General features: G+C 44.0%; 1 protein-coding gene across 1 annotated transcript in view; it reads right to left on the reverse strand.

Annotated features, from left to right (window-relative positions):
• The window catches only part of PDLIM4 (PDZ and LIM domain 4), a 146,149-nt gene that overhangs the window by 132,787 nt on the left and 920 nt on the right, over positions 1-12,442 (reverse strand). The window lies entirely within an intron of this gene.

Here is a 12,442-nt window from a genome sequence, read left to right on the forward strand (position 1 = left end):
TGGGAGCTTGTGATCATTCAGCCTAGTGTGCAGTATCATTGACAGTTTTTACATTAGAAATTTGCCATAGAAAATGGGGGCAGAGTGAACAGAGAGGCAGCCCAAAAGCTGAGAAGTGGGAAGGAGGTGAGAGAGGAGGAAGGCAGCAGAAAATATCAGAGAAGCCAGGATCTGGTGCCTAGTTTTCACATTTCATGAAGTCCTGAACCCCCTGAGGTTAGAGAGGGTTTAAAGATGGAAAGGAAAGGGAGAGGGGAGATGAGAAAGTTGGGAATAGAGAGAGAGGGGGCCAGAGAGAGGGAGAGGAGTGCAGAGATAGAGAAATCATAGCTGCCAACACCAATTTTCCAACTGAGACTGGGGCTCCTCCAACCCTACCTCAAAGCTATAAAACACCTGAAAAATACTTTTATCTCCCTACATTTTGGCTGAGTGACCTCCAGCAATGAAACATAAGTTTTTTTAAAAATCACTTCAATTCAGACTCTTCAAAAATTCATACAGGTCATCCTCCCCATCCTTTAAACCAGATATGAAAGATTTCACTGTCTTTTCTGTAAAAATGCTTTTTGAAAATGTTTAACAATCAGAAATAGACTACTGTGTTTAGGAGTCCATGTTTATTTGAAATAAAAGTGATAAGTATCTCTTAAAAACCAGTCCCGCTGAAAAAAAAAATATTTATTTGAGTTGTCCACTCTTCCTGCTGGGTGTAGAGGGTAGGAGGATTCTATAAAAATGTGAAAAAATATTTGGATTTATAACATTGTGGCAGGAGGAGTTCACCTGAATTTTTACAATGTATTTAGTCAAAATAATCTGGGAACCACTCTCTTCTGTATTGTCTGAGATGATCTCATCTCATTCTAAACATTTCTGCTATATTTTAGTGGGAAGAGGATATTTAACTGCAAATGTCTTTTGTTTTTTTAATTCATATATTTACCGAGTGAACAAATGCTCAGGATGGAAAGAATTATTCCAGGGCCAAGAATGAGATCCATGAATGATAATAATAATAATGACGACATTTCTAAAGTGCTTACTCTGCACCAGGCACTGGGCTATATATAATAATATAAAATAATCAGATTAGACACAAACCCTGTCCTCCAAAGCGCTCACAGTCTAAAAGGTAGAGAGAGCAGGAATCTTATCCCCTTTTGACAGATGAAGAAACAGTGGCTCAGAGAGGTCAAATGACTTGCCCAAGGTCACAATAGGCCATTGGCAGAGCTGAGCCTAAAGCTCACTGAAGGCGGAGAATGTGTCTGTTTATTAATATACTCATTCTAGCTCTTAGTATGATGCTCTGCACCCAGTAAGCGCTCAATAATTACAACTGAATAAAAACCTAAGCCCCCAGTTCCATTAAGATCATCACAGAGAAACAGTTTAGCCTCCAAATCAACCAAGGCTCAAGGTGAATCAGGGCATGAGGCAAATCTTTGGATGTTGCTCACTAAGTGTGTGCATGTGTGTGCCCATGATAGAGTGGTCGCTGACCACCCTTAGGGATGCCAGACAGACACCTGTGATGTGACACACTTTACAGTGGCCAGACAGTGAACATGATGTCAACTGGCAATCGGGCCATTTTATAGCAGTCTATCCAAGGCCACCCAAACCTGTAACTCTTGATCGCCACTTCTCACTTCAGAGTCATCATGTTTCCCTTCCCAGTTCCCTCTGGACATGGGCACTGATTCTAAGCCATGGGAATGAGTGGCTGGCTCCAAAAATACACAAAGGGGCCCAGTGCCAGATTTGTACAGAACAGTGGAAAGACCAGCGACAAGCCAGGCTGCTTGGTATAAAACCAGACAAATGGCCACCCTGAACCTAGAACATAAAGTGACAAGATTTGAAGCACCAGCAAGAAATCATTTCTCCCTCTAGAATTTTCAATCTAAAGCTAAGGGAATGAGAAACAGTAAAACAATTGTAGATGTAGAAGTAGTGTGCTCTACGGGATAGAGCATAGGCCTGGGAGTCAGAATGACCTGGGTTCTAGTCCAGGCTCTACTACTTGTCATGTGACTTTGAGCAAGTCACAACTATCCTGTGCCTCAGTTACCTCATCTGTAAAATGGGGATTAAGACTGGGAGCCCCAGGTGGGACAGGGACTGTGTCCAACCTGCCTACTTTGTATCTACCCTAATGCTTAGAACAGAACCTGGCACATAGTAAGCACTTAAATCCCAATTAAAAGGGAGGCAAAGACTGATCTAAAAGTGAATTTAAGTGTTCTCAAGGAGTCAGAGTCTCTTCATTTGCACTAATATCACATTTTCCTTCGAAAGAGCTAAAAATTTCATAGTCAGAAGCTGGAAGCTACTTTGCAGGATGGATGGTTATGGCTTGTCCTCCACATCCTGCAGTTGGGAAGACTGAGGCAGATGGAGATACCAACTAGACTTGGCTTCTTATTTTATTTTATTTGTTAAGCACTTACTATGTGCCAGGCAAGGAACTAAGTGCCAGAGTAAATACAAACAAATCAGGTTGGACAGAGTCCATGTCCCACAAGGTGCTCAGTCTTGATCCTCATTTTATGCTTGTGTCGTTATATTATTATATTGTATTCTCCCAAGCGCTTAGTCTAGTGCACACAGTAAGATCTCAATAAATACGGCTGACTGATTTACCAACGAGGTGACTGAGGAACAGAGATGTTGTGATTTTTATGGCATTTATTAAGCGCTTATTATGTGCAAAGCACGGTTCTAAGCACTGGGGAGGTTACAAGGTGATCAGGTTGTCCCACGGGGGCTCATAGTCAATCCCCATTTTAGAGATGAGGTAACTGAGTCACAGAGAAGTTAAGTGACTTGCCCAAAGTCACACAGCTGACAATTAGTGGAGTAGGGACTTGAACATATGACCTCTGACTCCAAAGCCCGTGCTTTTTCCACTGAGCCATGCTGCTTCTTTTGACTTGCCCAAGGTCACACAGCTGATGAGTGGTGGTCTTCCCCGACCCTAATGAATTTCAACCTCTCACAGGGAGCCCCAAAGCACTTATATGCATACCTATGCTCTATTACTTCCTCTTACCAGTAAAGTACCTGCCTTCCTGACTAGGTTACAAACTCCTTGTGAGCTGGGACCATGTCTAATCCCAAGGGCTTAATATAATGTTCTGTACATAGTAGGACCTCTATAGCTCAGTTAATGTCTGTCTCCCCCTCTAGACTGTGAGCTCCTTATGGGCAGGGAACATGTCTGCTAATTCTGCTATAATAATAATAATAATAATGGTATCTGTTAAATGCTTACTATGTGCAAAGCACTGTTCTAAGCACTAGGGTTGATACATGGTAATTAGGTTGTCCCACGTGGGGCTCACAGTCTTCATCCCCATTTTACAGATGCTGTATTGAGAAGCAGAGTGGTTTAGTGGAAAGAGCACGGGCTTGGGAGTCAAAGGTGGTGGGCTCTAATCCCGGCTCCTCCACTTGTCAGTTGTGTGACTTTGGTCAAGTTACTTAACTTCTCTGTTCCTCAGTTCCCTCATCTGTAAAATGGGGATTAAGACTGTGAGCCCCACGTGGGACATGGACTGTGTCCAACCTGATTAACTTGTATCTGCCTGGCACACAGTAAGCACGTGATACCAAAAAATCAACCAGTTGTCTGCACCAAGACCAGCTTGGGGAAAGGCACTTGAATAATCAAACAAAATCAAGTGTATCTGAGATGCCCAAATCCATCTAAGCTCATCTAAGCTTTCAATCATCTAAATCAGCCTCTACCACAATTACACTGCTAAATTCATATGCCAAATCTTTACTGGGTTGTTATTATTGTCGCTTTTTTTCTTGGGGAAAAAACTTTTCCCCAGTTTTTGCAAGAAAACAGAAGAGACTCCCTCAACCCTATTAAATCACGGTGTAATACTCCATACACAGAGCAAAACATCCAAAACCCCCAAGCACTTGATATAGTGCTCTGCACACAGTAAGCACTCAACAAATATGATTGATAGATATGGCTTCCAAAATGGGTGAGGGTGCAGTGGTATTTCATCATCTCAAAATACACTTGGAGTGGGTGGATGGCTCAGTGTGAACCACCACTCCTGGGTCCTAGGACATGCTTTTCCCCTCAACTTCTGGAGTCTGAGCAACGCCCTCTCCAAATGGCAAGGGCCAGAAATAGGGCTCAACCACATTTTCATGGGTGTGGGGTGTAGGAAATTTTCAGGGTGCCACTCTCTGTCATAGTTTCAATCTCTCTGTCAGCAGCTTTCTCTTCAAACTGAAGGACAATTATTTTGGGCAAAGTTGGGGGGTCCAACTGATTGTCAACTTCATCTTTTGGGAACCCCAGTCACCCTATATTAATCAATCATATTTATTGAGCGCTTACTGTGTGCAGAGCACTGTACTAAGCGCTTGGGAAGTACAAGTTGGCAACATATACAGTGGGCTCACAGTCTAGAAGAGGCTTTAAGGCTATATAGGCTTTAAGCTCATTATGGGCATGGAAAGTGCCTACTAATTATGTTTTATTGCACTCTCTCAAGTGCTTAGTACGGTGCTCTGCATATAGAAAGCACTCAATAAATACCACTGATTGACTGATCCCTGCTATCTAGTGGCAATAGGGTATGTGAGAACATAAGACCACAAACAACACCATTAACGAGTCAGACAAAAAGTCCATCTAGCCCAGTGGGGAGCTTCTGTCTGTAGTAACAACATACTTGGAAGATTTCTGTGATGGCTACCCTCCTTAACATCCATTCTAAAGTTTAGGGATGTGACACTTAGCATCCCTAACTTTTCTCATCTGTATTCATCATCAATGGTATTTATTCATTCATTCATTCATTCAATTGTATTTATTGAGCGCTTACTGTGTGCAGAGCACTGTACTAAGCACTTGGGAAGTACAAGTTGGCAACATATAGAGATGGTCCTTACCCAACAGCGGGCTCACAGTCTAGAAGGGGGAGACAGAGAACAAAACATATTAACAAAATAAAATAAGTAGAATAAATATGTACAAGTAAATAAATAGAATAATAAATACGTACAAACATATATACATATATACATGTGCTGTGGGGAAGGGAAGGAGGTAAGGTGGGGGGTTAGGGAGCGGGAGGAAAGAGGGGGAGGCCTTCATTCATTCATTCAGTCGTATTTATTGAGCACTTACTGTGTGCAGAGCACTGGACTAAGTGCTTGGGAAGTCCAAATTGGCAACATATCGAGATGGTCCCTACCCAGCAGTGGGCTCACAGTCTAGAAGGGGGGTTCACAGTCTAGAGCCTTGAGCTCTGACCCCTGCCCCGGTCTCCCCCTCCCCGGACCCCATGCTTACTGTGTGCAGATCATTGTACTAAGCTCTTCGGAGAGTTCAATATGAAGGAGTTGGTATTCCAAGTGCCACCGAGTAAGCACTTTACAAACCCCGCAGTTATTATTATTCTGAAAAGCTTGGACCTGGTCCAGGCTTGTGAACTGCAGTCCAAATTTCCCCAACTCACCATAAAAAGATGGTGAATTTGAGACTCAGTTTTAGTGGGCTGGTCAGTGTTACAGAATGCATCAGAGAATGCCTTTTTGCTTTGAAATGTCTGAAGCTTCTTCGAGGCAACTGCCCAGGTTCTGTGGCCCACTTCCTCCTTGAAGAACTCAATGTTAGGACAGATCCCAACATTCTGTTAGTTAGTAAATTGTCTGGTTCAGGGAGGCTGCAAACCTATTCTTTTAGTCTAGCAACAGTCACTGTAAAGCAAATACTAACTTGCCACACGCAAATGTCTCCCCACACTGAAATACCAGCTGTCTGTATTCGAAACACCATTTTGGGATAATATATTAGTCCCAGGCTTGTGATTAAAGGAGAAAAAATTGCTTGAGTTCCGTAAACTAAAGTTGCCAGAGACCACAGTATAATCTTCCACTGTGTTCAGCTCTTTTCTTGGAAAGAGACTAGTACTGTACTGTTTAAACTATCCAATGGCCATTGGGTAACAATTTAATTCTCAAATATTGCCCTAGAAACCACCCACAGAAAGCACTTTCCAGTGCATTAACCGATTGTGGACTTCTCTTCCTGCTTATATTTTGACAGTCTGACTGGTCAAAGTGCATAGAAACTGCATATCAATTTTAGAGGGCAACCACAATTAGGAGTGTAATGGGATGGAGAAGCAGGAAATTTGCTTGACACTGCAGCCCTATTTTGATACCTATCTGAAAAAACAGATCTGCATTTAATTGCTTGTTATTCACATCACCCAATGCAAGTGCACTTGCAAAGCTTAGAGAAACTAGGTGTCATCATCACTAGACAATCTCCTCTCATTTGAAAAGATTTTTTTTTCTATGAGAAATTAGAGTGGGCTCCTGACTTTTGATTTAAGGTCAGACTTTTTAACAAAGTCATACTCTTGGGATTTCTTAAATTCCACAGTAAACTTTTAAATTCTATACAAACTGTAGAAAATAACAGTTTGGGGGTTTATTAATAGTTTTTTTTTTTTTAATCTAGGTCTGGTATTTTTGAGGTCACCACTCCTTTTGCTAGCTGACTGGAAGAGGGTGAATCAAATCCTCACTCCAGAGCTCATTTTAATGTGAGATTCTTTCATGGAAAACATAAAAAGAATCAAAACAGAAAGAAAGAGAGAAACCCCAGTTAGCAGCCTTGCTAAATTCCTCCAAACATGTGCTGATGCCTAAAGGCCAATTATTTTCCTGCTAGGCATATCTAGTTTATGTTTATTTAACAGATGTCTGTGTTATTTTGCTCACCCGTCATCAGTAGCATGCTGTAAACTATCAATTGCCTCTCACCTAATGGTTTAATTGCCACAAAGCAGATTCGTAAAAGGATCTAGTAAAATATACAAGCTCAAGGCAATATGTCAAAAGATTTCCAAAATGCATTTTTGGCTCAGTTATAAGCAGGGATATACATGGTGTCATTTGTGATATTTTCCTATTTCTATGGTGACCCCTGCTGCTAAGTGCACATTTGATGAACAATCTTCTGCTTAAAGAAAAAGAAAATGGTACAGGTTTGCAGCTGGCTTTGCTTGTAATGCTTACAGAAGTTTTATGAACCATTTATCCTCCGTGTTCTGAAAGTCAAATGACTACATAATCGAGAGCAAAGGACTTTTCTCTCCTCCAAGAATTGTGGATTTTGACATCAAGGAACAAAGATCAAATTCCCAATCAGAAGCGGATTGAGACTCAGCAAACTGACTAGACACCCATCCCTCATTCCTTTTGTTTTGGAAGCAGAGAGCAGTTTACCAACAGGTGACAGTTATTTCCTGAAAGCTGCCCTGTTAGGAAAACCTGATATCACCAACTTAATATTTGAGGCCTCTATTTCCTTCAACAGGCATTTGAAAGAACAGGATTTCTTCACTAGTGGAAAGAACAAGGAGCAGGACATTGTCAGGAGCAGTGTAGCCACTGGATAGACCCCGGGCCTGGGAATCCAAGGAGCTGGTTTCTAATTCAGACTTCACCACTTGCCTCCTGGGTGACCTTGAGCAAGTCATTTAAATTCTCTATGCCTCAGTTTCCCCCTCTGTAACATGGGGATTCAATACCTGTTTTCCCTCTTACCTACATGATGAGCTTCATGTGGGACAGAACTGTGTCTGACCTGATTAACTTGTATCTACCCCAGAGTCTAGAACCATACTTAACATTCAATCATATTTACTGCATGCAAAGCACTGTACTAAGCGCTTAAGCACTGTACTACCATCCTTAGAAATAGTAATAGTATCAGGAGTCCCAGCTCTGCCCCTGCCCTGGGACCTTAATGTCACTAGGCTTCAATTTCCTCATCAGTAAAATAGTACATAGAGCATGGGCCTGAGAGTCAGAAGGACCTGTGTTCTAATCCCTGCTCCACCTGGCATCTGCCGTGACACCTTGGGCCAGTCACAACTTCTCTGTCGATCAGTCACCTCATCAGTAAAATGAGGATTAAGTCTGTGAGTCTCATGTGGGACAAGGACTGTCTCCAATGTGATTATCTTGTATCTACCCCAGCACTTAGTACAGTGCCTGGCACATAGTAAGCACTTAAATACTATAACAAAACAAAAAGTACTATAACAAAACAAAAAGTATGAGCTCTGTGAGGGCCAGGGATTATATTCATTCATTCAATTGTATTTAGTGAGCACTTACTGTGTGCAGAGCACTGTTCTAAGCACTTGGGAAATACAAGTTGGCAATATATATCCAGTCTGACTCTCTTGTATTTATCACAGACTTAGGCCCAGAGTAAATGCTTAAAACTATTCAATTCTAAATATACAAAATAATAATAATGATGATGGTATTTGTTAAACACTTGCTTTGTGCCAGGCACTGTACTAAGCGCTGGGATGGATACAAGCAAATCATACTGGACACAGTCCCAATCCAATATGGAGCTCACACCCTTAATCCCCATTTTACAGATGAGGTAACAGGCACAGAGAAGTGAAGTGACCTGCCCAAGCTCACACAGCAGACAAGTGGCAGAGCTAGGATTAGAACCCACAACCTTCTGACAACTGGACCAGTGCTCTATCCACTATGCCATGCAGTATGCACAGCTGATGCCAGTATAGTAAAAAAACTACATTGACATTCTGATCACAATGCTAACAAAATGCACTGCCCAGCCTGGGACATTAAAAACTCAATTTCACTCTGAAAATGGTAGTTGGTTATGGGCAGTGAAAGCGTCCACTAATTCTGTTGTCTAGTACTCTCCCAAGTGCTTAGAACAATGCTCTGCACATAGCAATTGCTCAAAAAATACAACTGATTGATTGACTCCCTTTGCATCTGGCCCTTACACATGATCACCCAGTACTTATCACACGTCCCAAAAAACTCCAATTGCTTTCAAAGCTGATGTCCTTCTCCCTCCCACTCAGGTGCTGGGTTCCACTTTCCTACACCACTCAATTTCTCAGGCTCTTCATTCATTCATTTGATCGTATTTATTGAGCCCTTACTGTGTGCAAAGCACTGTACTAAGCGCTTGGAAAGTACAATTCGACAAATTCCTTCTGGGCCCACAGGAAAGGGACTGAGTGGGAGTGTGGGATATTGCCTGAATCACCGGCCGCTCATAAGAGGGAAAGACGCTGGGGCAGGCTGGCTGTGTGTCACCAGACTTGTCTTCTAAGCCCAGTTCAGGCACTGATGAACTCATATAATAATAGCAATAATATTAATAATTATTAAGCAGCATGGCTTAATGGAAAGAGCGCGGGCTTGGGAGTCAGAGGTCGTGGGTTCTAATCCCAGCTCCGCCCCTTGTCAGCTGTGTGACTTTGGGCAAGTCACTTTTCTGTGCCTCAATTATGTCATCTGTAAAATGGGGATCAAGACTGTGAGCCCCAAGTTGGACAACCTAATAACTTTCTATCTATCCCAGCGCTTAGAACAGTGCTTGGCATATTCATTCATTCAATCGTATTTATTGAGCAGTCACTGTGTGCAGAGCACTGTACTAAGCGCTTGGGAAATACAAGTCGGCAACACATAGAGACACATAGTCCCTACCCAACAACGGGCTCACAGTCTCGAAGGGGGAAACAAACAAAACATGTGGACAGGTGTCAAAACTGTCACAGTAAGCACTGAACAAATACCAACATCATTATTATTTATAATACGGTATTTGTTCAGCGCTTACTATGTGCCAGACACTGTACTAAGCATTGGGCTGGATACAAGTAGAATGGGCTGATCACAGTCCCTGTCCCACGTGGAGCTCACAGTCTCAATTTCCATTTTACAGATGAGGGAACTGAGGCCCAGCAGAGTGACTTGCCCAAGGTCACGTAGCACTCGTTCATTCAATTGTATTTATTGAGCTCTTACTGTGTGCAGAGCACTGTACTAAGCGCTTGGGAAGTACAAGTCGGCGACAGACAAGTGGTGGAGTCAGGATTAGAGTCCATTACCTTCTGACTCCCAGGACTGTTTTCTATCTACTACTCCTTGTTGCTCCTTAGGCTTCAGTATCCTCAGCTGTGAAATGGGGATAAAATACCTGCTCTCCATACCGTTTAGCTTGAGAGCCCCAGGTGGGCTCATTGTGTTCGATCTGATTATCTTGTATCTCTTTCAGCACTTTGCAAGGTGCTTGGCACCAAGTAAGCGCTTGTTAAGTACTCCACAACCAGATAAGGAACTCCCCCGAGGGCACTTAATGACTCTGTCTTATCTGGCCCGCTGGCTGTCAATCCAGCACCCCAGATCACACACTTTTTTTTAGAGAGCTGCCCGGTTTTCTCTCAGGTAACATTCCTTGCCTGATTCAAATCTATAAACTCAAGTACACCCAAAGTAAAACTAGATGGGGAAAAGAGAATGTTGTTTTCCATAGTATTCGGCTGTTAAGAGGGCAAACATTACGTTTCTGGTCAGCATTTTTCTCCCCCGAAACGAAACCGATGCTGTAAGTCAGTCAATCAATCAATCGTATTTATTGAGCGCTTACTGTGTGCAGAGCACTGTACTAAGCGCTTGGGAAGTACAAGTTGGCAACATACAGAGACGGTCCCTACCCAATAGTGGGCTCAGAGTCTAGAAGAGGGAGACAGAGAACAAAACCAAACATATTAATAAAATAGACTATATATGTACAAGATAAATAAATACAGTAATAAATATGTACAAACATATATGCATATATACAGGTGCTGTGGGGAAGGGAAGGAGGTAAGGCGGGGGGGATGGAGAGGGGGAGGAGGGGGAGAGGAAGAAGGGGGCTCAGTCTGGGAAGGCCCCCTGGAGGAGGTGAGCTGATGTTTAACTCAGTTTATACGCGATTGTTAAATTAATCATTGTGGTATTTAAGCACTTAGCATGTGCCAGGCACTGTACTAAGTGCTACGGTGCATACCAGCGAATTCGGTTGGACCCAATCCCCATTCCACATAGAGCTCACAGTTTTAATCCCCATTTTACAGATGAGGTAAGTGAGGCCCAGAGAAGTGAAGTGACTTTCCAAAGATCACAGAGCAGACCAGTGGCGGGGATGCGATTAGAACCCAGGACCTTTTCTGATTCTTTTGGGTTCTATAATAACAATAATAATAATGGCATTTATTCAGCACTTACTATGTGCAAAGCACTGTTCTAAGCGCTGGGGAGGTTACCAGGTGATTAGGTTGTCCCACGTGGGGCTCACAGTCTTCATCCCCATTTTACAGATGCAGGAACTGAGGCCCAGAGAAGTTGAGTGAGTTGCCCAAGTCACACAGCTAAGTGCTGGAGCAGAATTTGAACCCATGGCCTCTGACTCCAAAGCCCGTGCTCTTTCCACTGAGGCACACTGCTTTTCTAGGCCACGTTGCTCCTCAAAACCCTGATTTACGGAAGGGTGGAGACCCCGGGCACTTGCCCCTCCCACCCCCAACCTTGACCGATATCACCAGTTCTTCTCCGGGTGCCCTCGATCTAGGCCAGCTGGTCACTCTCTGAACCACTTAGCCCATCCAATCAATCAACCAGTCTGACCAGATGCTGGGGACGAAGCTTCAAGTGAAGGGATTGTCTGCTTTGCCCTCTCCTCATTTAACACTTAAAGACCCTCACACGCCTGCGGTGGCCTAGGGCCGCTAGGGACCCCGGAGTCCCGACCCTCTGTCCTTTTGCCAAATTGGGAGGTCCATCGCTTCCCGACTCTCGTTCCCAGAACGGACGGACATTCTAGCAATCCGATCTCGTTCATTCATTCAATCATGTTTATTGAGCGCTTATTGTGTGCAGAGCACTGTCCTAAGCGTTTGGGAAAGTACAATTCAGCAATAAAGAGAGATAATCCCTGCCCACAGTGAGCTCACGGTCTAGAGGGACAGGATCTCGGATCGAAGTACTCATTTGATCGTATTTATTGAGCGCTTCTGCATGCAGAGCACTGTGCTAAGCGCTTGGGAAAGTACAATTCAGCAATAAAAAGAGAATCTCTTACCACAGCGAACTCACAGTCTGGGGGGGGGGTCTCGGAGTGAAACCCCCTCCCTGCGACCCCCTGCACAACCCTGCACCATCCACCCCACAGGCCGGCTTTAGTGGGGCGGGGACACTGACTCAAATCTGTGTGGCCGCTTTTCGACCAGAGGAAAGGGGGGAATGGAAGTGACAAAGGAGGAGGGTCCTCAGTGCCCTCCCCCAGACTCCTGGCAGTTTTCGGGTGCTGTCCCGACCCTCTCTCCCTCTGTGGTCCCGGCCAAGCCCAGCTATTCCCTCTATCCCGTAACTGGGCACCCCAGAGCAGGGCACCGAGAGGACTGCCAGTTGGAGGGTCGAGACAGGCCCCCCACCCCCCCAGGTGACCCCTCCACCTGCCTCCCTCCCTGAGGGGAGACATGGACCTCCTCTCCCACTCCCCACTGCCTTCCAGGACGAGAAGGGGCCGGGGGGAGGTTAGACCGGTCAGAGGGAC

Source organism: Tachyglossus aculeatus, chromosome X1 (assembly GCF_015852505.1).
Source record: "Tachyglossus aculeatus isolate mTacAcu1 chromosome X1, mTacAcu1.pri, whole genome shotgun sequence".
NCBI lineage: Eukaryota > Metazoa > Chordata > Mammalia > Monotremata > Tachyglossidae > Tachyglossus > Tachyglossus aculeatus.